Below are 13316 nucleotides of genomic sequence, written 5' to 3'. Positions count from 1 at the left end.
GCCCATCAGCTCCTGCTGTCCAGACTGCAGCAATAAGTAGCGTTTGCTGCTGCAGGTTTGCTATTGGGTAGCACTAAAACAACGGTTGTTGCTGGTGCCTAATGGAATGGGACTCAACTTGTCGACCTCGGAATAACTGACTACCTTTAGCAGTTGACCCTTGGTTATTCTCCCCCTGTGTGGAATTCTTCTACAGTTTGGGGAAAATGAAAAGTATTGGTGTAAATTTGATAATATCCTCATGCTGATTACCTTCTGTTAATCTAGTGATAAAGACCACCGCCTGTCATTCCTAGGACAGAGCATTCATCGAAGTAGGCAATACTTGGCTGTGCCCACTCCGTGCATGGTGTATGGAGCTCCCTGGTTACACAAACACCATCGAAGCGCTGTTGACAAGCTAGGTGAAGGTATTCATATATGTGATGCCTCAACAGGTGTCCTCTTCAAACTGTTAAGCCTGGCCTTTAGAGGTATCCTAGAAGGAGTATTGAACTGCACAACTGTCTGCAACAGAAAGCAACTCTCCAGCCAAGAGGGGACCTTCTAATGACTGCCCTAACGCGAGGCACAGAAGATTCATGTAAAGGAATCAAAGATCTGGAACAGCCAAACCAGACCTTAATCTTCTTTAGGAAAGTTCTAAAGCAACATCTCCTTGAGGGAATCGGGCCCCTCAGTACACGTCTGGTTCAAATGATTACCTACAATAAGTGAAGACTTTACAGAAGCACAAAATCTTCTTCAGATGGCATTCTTAAATGAAATCTGTAAATGGTGCTTCGTAGTTTCTAGGAACCGCAGCCTTCTTTTAGCACTGCTGTAAATATCCTTATGAAGTTCAACTGATTTTTAAGTCATAAACGTAAATTATAAATGATTATAAACGTCATTGCCCACCGGTACCTGGACAAAATTGTTGACTAAGACGAATTAAGAAACAGGCTTTCTCTCTTAATGCTAATGTTTTACACCCTTCATGTTGTATGAAGGAAAGAGAATGGACTTAACAGTGAGATCAGGTCCCGGCCGCAGCAGCGCTTGTGCTCACATAGAACCCCTTCCTCTGGCAAATCGTCCCATCAATCTCTCCTCTTTTACTCTATCAGCACAGAGAGTAAAGAAACGAGCAGCGAAGAGACTGGGTCTTGTGAACACACATGGGTAACATTCATGTCTGCCTGGTGCAACCAAGATCTTTGGGTCCACTGCACTCAGCCACTGGCTTGTTTGAAGAATAGCTTTCTGTGTTTCCACGTTTTCTAAGAGGCCACAGGAGCACTGCACAGGTTTATTTCTTCATGCAGAGTTCACTGGAGAAAAGAAGGTAATACATCTCCGGCACTCTACAGTACAGGGTGAAGCAGCAATAATTGGCCATTAAATGCTAACCTTTCTGTGCTTTACCCCTGTGGTGCACATCCAGAATAGAAGAGTGTGGCTATTGGTGCAGGCCTCTTAATTCTGTGCACCCTGGAAATCATGTAGAACTATAAGGATGAATGCAGGCTATCTTTTTCTAATCAAATTAATATAAACCTTATCCTCAGATGGCACCACTGTAGGAAGTACCATCTTGACTGCATGTTACCCCCATTTTTACTGTATATGTGTTGTTTTAGTCTATGTGTCTCTGGGACCCTGCCAAGCAGGGCCCCAGTGCTCATAAGTATGTGCCCTGTATGTGTTCCCTGTGTGGTGCCTAACTGTATCACTGAGGCTTCGCTAACCAGAACCTCAGTATTTATGCTCTCTCTGCTTTTAAAATTGTCACTGCAGGCTAGTGACTAATTTTACCAATTCTGATTGGCACACTAGAACACCCTTATAATTCCCTAGTATACGGTACCTAGGTACCCAGGGTATTGGGGTTCCAGGAGATCCCTATGGGCTGCAGCATTTCTTTTGCCACCCATAGGGAGCTCAGACAATTCTTACACAGGCCTGCCACTGCAGCCTGAGTGAAATAACGTCCACGTTATTTCACAGACATTTTACACTGCACTTAAGTAACTTATAAGTCACCTATATGTCTAACCTTCACTTGGTGAAGGTTAGGTGCAAAGTTACTTAGTGTGTGGGCACCCTGGCACTAGCCAAGGTGCCCCCACATCATTCAGGGCAAATTCCCCGAACTTTGTGAGTCCGGGGACACCATTACACGCGTGCACTACATATAGGTCAATACCTATATGTAGCGTCACAATGGTAACTTCGAACATGGCCATGTAACATGTCTAGGATCATGGAATTGTCACCCCAACACCATTTTGGTATTGGGGGGACAATTCCATGCATCCCGGGTCTCCAGCATAGAGCCTGGGTACTGCCAAACTAACTTTCCGGGGTCTCCACTGCAGCTACTGCTGCTGCCAACCCCTCAGACAGGTTTCTGCTCCCCTGGGGCCTGGGCAGCCCTGGCCCAGGAAGGCAGAACAAAGGATTTCCTCTGAGAGAGGGTGTTACACCCTCTCCCATTGGAAATAGGTGTGAAGGGCCTGGGAGGAGTAGCCTCTCCTGGCCTCAGGATATGCTTTGAAGGGCACAGATGGTGCCGTCCTTGCACAAGCTAGTCTACACTGGTTCAGGGATCCCCCAGCCCTGCTCTGGCACGAAACTGGACAAAGGAAAAGGGAGTGACCACTCCCCTGACCAGCACCTTCCAGGGGAGGTGCCCAGAGCTCCTCCAGTGTGTCCCAGACCTCTGCCATCTTGGATGAGTGACCAGTGCCAACAGGTGACGTCAGAGACCCCTCCTGGTAGGTGCTTACCTTTCTCTGTAGCCAACCCTCTTCTGTGGGCTATTTAGGGTCTCTCATGTGGGTATCTCACCAGATAACGAATGCAAGAGCTCACCAGAGTTCCTCTGCACTTCCCTCTTCGACTTCTGCCAAGGATCGACCGCTGACTGCTCCAGGACGCCTGCATAACCACAACAAAGTAGCAAGAAGACTACCAGCAACATTGTAGCGCCTCATCCTGCCGGCTTTCTCGACTGTTGCCTGGTGGTGCTTGCTCTGAGGGCTGTCCGCCTTCACCCTGCACTGGAAGCCAAGAAGAAATCTCCCGTGGGTCGACAGAATCTTCCCCCTGCTAAAGCAGGCACCAAACTTATGCATCACCGGTCCTGTGGGTCCCCTCTCATCCTGATGAGCGTGGCGCCTGGAGCACAGGAGCTGGGTCGAAGTGTCTCCCACAGTCTAGTGGCCCTTCTGTCCAAATTTAGTGGAGGTAAGTCCTTGCCTTCCCACACCAGACAGTAATCCTGTGTACTGCGTGAACTGCAGCTGCTCGGGCTTCTGAGCACTTTTGCAAGACTTCCTTTGTGCACAGCCTAGCAAGGTCCCCAGAACTTCGTCCTGCGTTGCCCAACTCGCTGAGTTGGACTCCGACGTCGTGGGACCCTCTTTTGTTGTTCTTAGTCGACCGTCGTCCTCAGATCTTCTAAGTGCCTGCTCAGGTACTTCTGCGGGTGCTGCCTGCTTCTACGTGGGCTGTGTGTGTTGCTGATCGCCCCCTCTGTTTCCTCCTCCAAGGGGCGACCTCCTGGTCCTTCCTGGGCCCTGGCAGCACCCAAAAATCCTCAACCGTGACTCTTGCAGCTAGCAAGGCTTGTTTGCGGTCTTTCTGTGTGGAAACAACTCTGCATCCTCCAGCACACCGTGGGACATCTTCTGACCAAAGGAGAAGTTCCTGGCACCTTCCGCTGTTGCATAATCTTCGGCTTCTTCCACCTGGAGGCAGCCCTTTTGCACCTTCATCCGGGGCTTAATGGGCTCCTGCCCCCTCTGGACACTTGCGTGACTCTTGGATTTGGTCCCCTTCCTTTACAGGTCCAGGAATCAGTCTTCATTGTTTTGCAGTCAGTTTTTGTCCTTGCAGAATCCCCTATCTCAACTTTACTGTCTTTCTGGGGTAGTAGGGTAACTTTACTCCTACTTTTCAGGGTCTTGGGGTGGGGTATCTTGGACACCCTTAGTGTTTTCTTACACTCCCAGCGACCCACCACACACTACACTAGGCCTGGGGTCCATTCGTGGTTCGCATTCCACTTTTGGAGTATATGGTTTGTACTCCCTAGGCCTATTGTCTCCTATTGCATTCTGTTGTGTTCTACACTGTTTGCACTACTTTTCTAACTGTTGCTTACCTCATTTTGGTTTGTGTGCATATATTTTGTGTATATTACCTTCTAAGGGAGTATATCCTCTGAGATACTTTTGACATATTGTCACTAACATAAAGTACCTTTATTTTTTGTAACTCTGAGTATTGTGTTTTCTTGTGATATAGTGCTATATGATATAAGTGGTATAGTAGGAGCTTTGCATGTCTCCTAGTTCAGCCTAAGCTGCTCTGCTATAGCTACTTCTATCAGCCTAAACTGCTAGAACACAACTATTCTACTAATAAGGGATAACTGGACCTGGCACAAGGTGTAAGTACCACAAGGTACCCACTGTAAGACAAGCCAGCCTCCTACAACCACTATCAGTAGAATTTTACAGTGCAGATAGTGCCAGGGTGCACCGAGGTAGTTAGTCCGACATCAGGACGCCCCTGCCTAGAAGCAATGAGGGTGCTCTATGCCACTGAGAAGCCTTCATAACAAATGTCAAGTGGAAACCCAAAATACAAGCAACTTAACTTTGGCAATGCTCTTTTTGGTGAAGACTCTTATCTATCATTAGATTCCCCACCTTAAAAATACTCCTCTGGCGCCAGACTAGATTCAGACATTTTCACAGCAGCGCCCTCGCTCACTGGTATGTGGCTCCTTGCGGCCCCTTGTTAGCCTTATTTCTTCCCAGAAGTGACAGAGCAGGTCCATATACATGCCTGTGCACTGACATCAGTTTCTTGATTGACTTTTCCTGCACCCTTGGAGATGAGCACAAGACAATTGTCAGTACCAGTGTGCAGATCGGTAAGTTGACATCTTTTTAGGTGGTAAAAAGAAAGGAGTTGACTGGGCGGGTCGGGGGAGGCCAGTGACAAATCTGGTTAGACATAGTGTCCACCAGAAAGAGTTACCAAAGGTAAGTAACTTGTTCTTCTGATGTGCGCAGGGCGGCTGCCCCAAGAGAGCCTGAGCTCGCTCCTGCGACACGCGGAAGTGATCAAAATCAGGAAGGTGAATGTGAAAGTCAGCAGGAGCAACAAGCTGCTGTGCACTGGCTCGAACTGGGTACACATGAGAAACAAGAGAAACACATTAAGATCCCTCTGTGGCTTCACAAACAGTTTGGAAAAGAACATGTCAAATGTTTATTAAACTACATCAAAACAGGTGATTTCAACAAGGACAGTTGGTCGGGCAAACGCAAAAACAACCCACAAATAACCTTTAATTATACCCGCTGCAAGCCCTTGCTGGGCCAAATAAAAAAACAACAATACAACTTCCAACAGTTTAGCTTGTAAGGCATTTGTGTTGCAAACCTCACACTAGGCTACAAATTTGTCCCAGAGCCTGGCACATATAGTCTTTGTAGAAAAGCTCAGGCAGCAAGGATGACATCCACAACCTGAGGCAAGAGATCAATGCCGTCACCTTCCGCCACTCAATCTACTGGCATGGAGGTGTAGAATGAGCAGGTTTGAATGCAGGACCCTGCCCTGCTGCTGTGACAGGCGATCCTCCCGATGAAGTACTCTGATCAGGAACAGGAGCTCAGGGCCAAATGTCCTGGGTGTTACACTCTCCTAGCCCAATTCAGAGCTGCTAGGATGAGTCAGGCCCTGTCATTCTTGATCGGCTACAGAACTCGGACTGAAGAGGCAGAGGTGGAAAGGAGTACAAGAGTTTTGAGCCTTAATGTTTCTCCTAGAGAGATCTTTCTCGGAAACTGCAACGTGCAAAAGATTTGAAACTGTGTGTTCTTGACAGTGGTGAAAAGATCCAGTCAGGACTCTCCCCATTTTCAGAAGATGTCCTGCTCAATCTTGGGATGTAACCATCATTCGTAATCCACCAGGCATCGTCAGCTAAATTCGTCTGCCTTGGCATTTAAGGATCCTGCCAGGCGGTTCACAATCCGGGCGATGTCCTGATGCTCCAATCATCTCCAGATGCACAGCAGAGGGCCCAGGACTCTTACTGCCCGCCTGTTGCAGTACCATACGGCAGTGCTATTGTCTGTGAGAATCTGCACCGGCCTTACCTTTCTGGACAGCAAGAAGGCCTTCAACGCTAGACTGATGGCCCTCAGCCCTAACATTTATGTGGAGATGGTTTTCAGCTGGAAAAAGGAGGACTCTGATCTCCACCTCTCCCAGGTGACGTCCCCAGTGCAGCGTGGACCCATCCGTCACCAACTTCATCTTTGGGTGGGGAAAGGAGAAGGGTTCACCACTGGTCAATTTGCGGACAAGCAGCCACCACTAAAGATCTCGAGCAGTTCCCTGTAAAACCTGGACGGCATGCAACAGGATTCCTTGGTGCTGGGCCCACTGAGACTTCAGGTCCCACTGTAGAGCCCACTAATGCCACCTGGCGAAGTGGACAAGCAAGACTCTAGAGGCCAGCTGACCAAGAAACCACAAAACTGCTCTCTCAGAAATACTGGACCAAGACAGAAACTTCAGGGTTATAGATCAAATGTCCTGGAGTTATTGCAAGATTAAATGCACAGACCCGCTGTTCTGGGCAGAGAAGCTCCTATAAAAGGAAGCCTCTGTAAAGGAGTCAGGTGTGACTTCAGCTCATTGATCGAGCACCCCAATTACGTAAGAAGGTTCACCCTTGTCTGGAGGTGGTCTACGACTGACTGTGGCGAGCCCACCTTCAACAGCCAATAGCTGAGCTAGGGTGAAAAGTGGTTTTCCAAACCTCTGAAGATGGGCAGTCACCACCACCATAATGTTTGTGAACACCAGAGGGGAGCTGGTTGGAAACACCCAAGGGAAGCATGGCAAACTGAAAACGCTCCTGACCGACCTTGAACCACAAATAACGTCTGTGGAACTACTGGACAGATACATGAAAATAAGCACCATTCAGATCCCAGGCAATGATCCTGACGTCTACATCTAGGGCTGACAGAACCTGGGGTAGTGTAAGCATTCTGAATTTGGGCGTAGGCCATCATCCTTCCTCGCCACAAGAAAATAGAACTGTAACAACCTGTTCCCCCTTCCAAGGCCAGCACCCTCAAGATGGCCCCTTTGGCCAATAAGGCCAGCAAGCTCCTGTAGCAAGATGGAGAGGAACTTTTATCAAAACCGCTCTAATGTGAGAGGAAGTTGTGTGCGCTGGAGAGAAACAAGCAGGCATAACTACTGGACAAATCTGTCAGATGTGATGGACTGCCACTGTATAATAAGTGTCTAATCCTGCCTCAGACAGGGTGGGTGTGTGTGGCTAAGGGTATATTAAAAGGGTCTGGAGATTGATGCCACAGGGGTAGGGGACTACGTAGAGAATTGCTCCTGATGACCTGCGCATTGTCTGCATCATCTCTATAGCAGGCTACAAAGGGCACGGGAGGCTGCGGTGGGGCATGACATTGTCTATTTACCAGGGGTGAAAAGGCCTAAGAAATATGCTGTGGCTCTGCTTTACTTAGAGTTTCCGAGGGCAGAGTCAGCTTTCTTGCCATCAAAAGGCAGATCACTAAGGAATGCGTGCACATGTCCAGGAAAGCCAGTGGATCGCATCCATTCATGTTGTTGGTCAACACACTAGTGTCCACTGCTCTCCCAAGCAATCAGTAGTATCAAGGTCAGCCCTTTTTACACACTTTGCTGCATCCTGAATGTTCTGAGTCAAAGAGGCCGAAACTCCTCCAGGACCACCTAAAAGACCTCCTGGCCATGTCCCAGAGGGCATGTGAATAAGGGCCTAACAATGACCACACTGACCGACCTCAATAGCAAGCTGACCAAAGAGAACATTCACTTTCCAAATGCCTAAAACCTTTTTTACTCCCTGTCCAGAGAAATTGTGGGGAACAACTTGAGATTTATTTTACTGGTAGAAGCTCGGACCAACAGACTCTCTAGAGTAACAACCTGCTAAAAAAATCTGGGTTGCCAGACGCCCATCTCTGGCAGCGGGCCACTTGCCTGTTCACTGGTGGGCAAGAACAAGGCTTAGCACAAGTGACCATAAGGGTGCCAGTCAGGGTTTCACTGAAAGAGTAAGGGCTTAGAGGAGTCTCACCCTGGGCGCAATACGTCTGTTAGGACATTTGCCTTAACTTCAACAGAAGACAGCTGTAAGTCTAGAATATCAGCCACACTTCTAAGCACTATGCCAAATGATGCACTCTCCTCAGTTGGGGGTCCAATGGTTGAAATCAACCCTGTATCAGGAGCAGTATCAAACCCACTAGCCTCCTGATATTCCATCAATACACTGTCATCATAATATGGGGGTATATCATCACTACGATGGTCGTCATATGGTGGCAAACTCTGGTCTGAATCCAAGCTAAAAAGAGAGGTCCTCTGAGAAAAGCTCCATGGTAGAGGGGATGTTATGACCAAGTCACAACATACAGGAACAGAAGCGCTAGAGAAGAATCAATGCATGAACTCAGTCCGGTTAAGGCAGACACGGTTCAGAGTCGGATAACGGAGTTGGCAGAGGCTCGACCTCCAGAGCTGGTGACTTTGGGACCAAGTTAATGAAGGAGGTCTTGCAGCCAGAATGTACTCAGCACTGGAGATACTGTGGAACCCGAGGCGAGCAGAGGTAACCTGACTGGAGTCCCCTGTGGATATTCGAGGCCCAAAAGTGTGCCAGAGGGAGCTGGATGAGTACCAAAAATACAGAGTATGTCCCCTCCCCATAAAGTCCTTGATCTGATACAGTGTCGCCAATGACCAGGGAAATTAGGGGCACTGCATGAGCACTTGCGGAATCGGGCATGAGACTGGTTAGTACATTGAAGCAGTCCTGACTTCTTTTTTAATAGAGTGGTTAATTGGGGACCAATCCTCCTTTGACTTCTTATGCTTTTACTTCGACCGCAAAGAAGACCCGTCATGGTAACAGGTTGGCACCGTGGACTTGGAGAGGACTGTGACTTCTTACTATTATATAAATGGTCTCCGGTGGGGACATCATTCCCTTCCATATTCGAAAAATAATTTGAAAGATAAGTCAACAGACAACAACGGTGTAGGAAGCTGGCTCTGTATATACTATCTCAAAGTGAGAGATCGTGTGCACAGAGTCCAAGGGTTCCCCTTAGAGGTTGATAGTGGCAAAATTGAATAATACAAATGCTTTATTTTGTGGTAGTGTGGTCGAGCAGTAGGCTCATCAGAGGGGAGTGTTCAGCATTTGCTGTACACACACACACACGCAATAAATGAGGAACACACACTCAAAGTCTTAACTCCAGGCCAATAGGTTTTATATAGAAACACATTTTCTTAATTTATTTTAGAACCACAAGATTCAAGATTTGAAGTAAGTACATAAAATGCAAGGTACTTCACACAGGTAAGTATGGAACTTTGATTTAAAACAGTAGTGCACACAGTTTAGGTTAAAATGGCAATAAGCTATTTTAAAAATGGACAGTGCAAAAATCAACAGTCACTGGGGGAGGTAAGTTTGGTTAGGTTTCTCAGGTAAATAAAGCACTTACACAGTCAGTCTCCTGGGCATAGGCAGGCCACTGTTGGGGGTTCAAGGCAACCCCAAAGCCTCCGCACCACCAACACAGGGCCGATCAGGTGCAGAGGTCAAAGGAGGGCACAAAACACATAGGTGCCTAAGAGGAACAGGGGAGCTCCGGTCCTAGTCTGCTTACAGGTAAGTACCTGCGTCCTCTGGGAGCAGACCAGGGGGGTTTTGTAGAGCACTGGGACACACACACAAGCCCACAACACACACCCTCAGCGGCACAGGGGCGGCCAGGTGCAGTGGACAAAGTAGGCTTCGGGTTTGCTATTGAAAGCAACAGAGGGACCCGGGGTCACTTAGGCGATGCAGGCAGGACATAGGGGGGCTTCTCGGGCCAGCCACCGACTCGGCTAAGGATGAGGGCCGCCTGCTGGTCACTCCTGCACTGGTGGGTGGTTCCTCTCGGTCCCGGGGGGAGCGGGTGCAGTGCTTGGTCAAGGTGTTGGGTTCCTTGTTACCAGGCAATCGTGGTCAGGGGGGAGCCTCTGGATCCTCTCTGCAGGCATCGCTGTGGGGGCACAGGGGGGTTGACTCAGGGTGCCCACGTCGTCCTAGTCGCCTGGGAGTCCTCTCTGCAGTGTTTGATCTCTTGAACTCGAGCCGGGGGCGTCGGGTACAGAGTGTGAAGTCTCAAGCTTCCGGCGGGAAGAGTGAGTTCTTTAGAAGTTGCTACAAAGTTGCAAAGTTGTTGCTGTTTTTAAACGGTGCCGCTGTTCTCGGGAGTTTCTTGGTCCTTCGGTTCAGGGCAGTCCTCAGGCTTCAGAGGTCGCTGGTCCCTGTCAGATGTGTTGCTGTACACGTTCGAGTGTTGAAACAGGCCGGTATGGCTGGGGCCAAGTCAGTTGTCATCTCCGTCGTCTCTGTAGGGCTTTCAGGTCAGCAGTCCTACTTCTTTGTGTAGGTTGGAGGAATCTGATTTCCTGGGTTCTGGGTCGCCCCTAAATACTAGATTTAGGGGTGTGTTTAGGTCAGCACCCTCTTTGTGCCTCCTCCCTGAGGGGAGGAGGGCACATCCCTAATCCTATTGGGGGAATCCTCTAATCTCAAGATGGAGGATTTCTAAAGGCAGGGGTCACCTCAGCTCAGGACACCTTAGGGGCTGTCCTGATTGGTGGGTGACTCCTCCTTTCTCATTATCTCCTCCAGCCTTGCCGCCAAAAGTGGGGGCAGTGGCCGGAGGGTCGGGCATCTCCACTAGCTGGGAAGCCCTGCGGTGCTGTAACAAAAGGCATGAGCCTTTGAAGCTCACCACCAGGTGTTACAGTTCCTGCAGGGGGAGGTTAGAAGCACCTCCACCCAGTACAGGCTTTGTTCCTGGCCACAGAGTGAAAAAGGCACTCTCCCCATGTGGCCAGAAACTTGTCTGGTTGTGGCAGGCTGGCAGAAACTGGTCAGCCTAGCACTAGGAGTACGACTGGTATTCAGGGGGCATCTCTAAGATTTTACAATAACTTCCACACTGGTATCAGTGTGTATTTATTGTGCTGAGAAGTTTGATACCAAACTTCCAAGATTTCAGGGTAGCCATTATGGAACTGTGGAGTTTGTGTTTGACAAACTCCCAGACCATATACTCTTTATGGCTACCCTGCACTTACAATGTCTAAGGTTTTGCTTAGACACTGTAGGGGCACAGTGCTCATTCACATATGCCCTCACCTGTGGTATAGTGCACCCTGCCTTAGGGCTGTAAAGCCTGCTAGAGGGGAGACTTTCCTATGCCACAAGGAGTGTGAGGTGGGCATGGCACTCTGAGGGGAGTGCCATGTCGACTTAGTCATTTTCTCCCCACCAGCACACACAAGCTGTGAGGCAGTGTGCATGTGCTGAGTGAGGGGTCCCCAGGGTGGCATAAGACATGCTGCAGCCCTTAGAGACCTTCCCTGGCATCAGGGCCCTTCGTACCAGGGGTACCATATACAAGGGACGTATCTGGGTGCCAGGGCTGTGCCAATTGTGGGAACAAAGGTACAGTTTAGGGAAGGAACACTGGTGCTGGGGCCTGGTTAGCAGGGTCTCAGCACTCTGTCAATCATAACTGGCATCAACAAAATGCAAAACATCAGGGGGTAACCATGCCAAGGAGGCATTTCCATACATATATACATAAGTACAAATAACTTTCATTTCAGCAGGTCTAAAATTATTGTGTTCTCGAATATATGTTGAAAGAAAAGATTTCCTGGTAGTGAAGCTAGACAGGTGGCATAGGGATCATTCAAGCCCACTCCTCCTAATCAATGTTTACATCCACCCAGATGCCCAATCCAAAAAACACAGGTCATCGAAATAGATAGATATAATCCTAACTGCCCATCAAGACCTAGGCCCCCTGGAGCTTTTAGTAACTGGGGATTTCAATCAAATATTATTAAATCCTTTTGAAAGGGATACACAAACTATTTTGCAAGATCACTTATGGGCTGTACCACAACAATCTTTGGGGGAAATCGAGAGAGGAAAAGCAGGTACGCCATCACTCACTTTAGTAAAAGACTTTGAGGCTCTTGGGCTTAGAATCCTAAATGGGAGATACCCTCAGGATACTCCGCCAGCACCTGCCTGCTACGCTACCCAAACCCACACAATAATTGACTACACTGTGGTCTCACTATTCTTGCTTACATTAATTACAAAGTTTTTCATCATAAAATCAGATATGAGTGATCATGGCCAGCAATGCCTGGAAATAGGATGTGATCCTCCTACTTATAACTCTGCACTAACCATGCCAGGAGATGTCACTACAACAAATTATAAAAAACTCAGATGGTCTGAAAAACTAAAGGAACCTACAGGAGTCCCATTAAGGGCAATATTTGCACAATGCCAAATGGACATAACCAGGGACCCAATATAAATTTGGTAATTTTTCCTAAACAATTTTGCGGTTAGTCTCCTTGTAGATCAACCACAAAAGAGATATCGAAACAAGGTGCGTGGTGCAAATACAAACATACAAACATAAATATAAATTATTCAGCGCATATTATTAAACTAAGGAAAGAAAGAAATAAAGTATTAAAATTATACAATAAAGACCCGGCTGTATTAAGGCAGACTTAAAAAATCTAAATAATGCATATTGGAAACAATTATGGGAACATAAACACCAGAAACATCAAGACCTCTGGGCAAAAGCCGTATTTCTAAGTAAAAAACAAAATACTCAGGGCTTTTGGAAAATGGTCACACCTCATTAGCACAAATTAGGCTGGAGTTTGGCTACGTAAACAAAATCATAGACAGAAAAGCCAGCTACATTAAAGCCTGGAAACAGTTATAGCTGGCAAAGGAAAATCTGCTCTGTCGTGCCCATTGGAAAGAGATCAGCTCAAACACCGCAGCCGCTGGGCGCCGGTACCCAGACCGGGAATTAATCGACCTAGGGGCAGTGGAGTTATGGGATTCAAATATCTCTTACATTTCTTTTTTTTTAAAATTTAAATCGAATAGTAAAAAAAAAAACAAAAAAAAAAAAAGATCACAAATCTTGGACAAGGATTTACTGGCTACTAGATCGCACTCTTGGATGATCATTAATGATTACAAACTTTTAAAGCTTCAGCCGGACCTGTAGGCAGGGTGGACCAAGACAGGTAAAGACCTTTTTATCAAATATAGATTTGGGATTAATCCGGGCAATGCCCACCTAGTCCCATGGGAACACTCTCCA

At 47.7% G+C, this 13316-nt stretch overlaps 1 protein-coding gene across 2 annotated transcripts in view; it reads right to left on the bottom strand.

The window, feature by feature from the left end:
- Window positions 1-13316, bottom strand: part of NEK4 (NIMA related kinase 4) — a 278829-nt gene that overhangs the window by 131830 nt on the left and 133683 nt on the right. The gene's annotated exons all lie outside the window — the stretch shown is intronic.

Source organism: Pleurodeles waltl, chromosome 9 (genome assembly GCF_031143425.1).
Source record: "Pleurodeles waltl isolate 20211129_DDA chromosome 9, aPleWal1.hap1.20221129, whole genome shotgun sequence".
NCBI classification, from domain to species: Eukaryota; Metazoa; Chordata; class Amphibia; order Caudata; family Salamandridae; genus Pleurodeles; species Pleurodeles waltl.
This window is presented reverse-complemented; position numbering and strand designations above follow the sequence as displayed.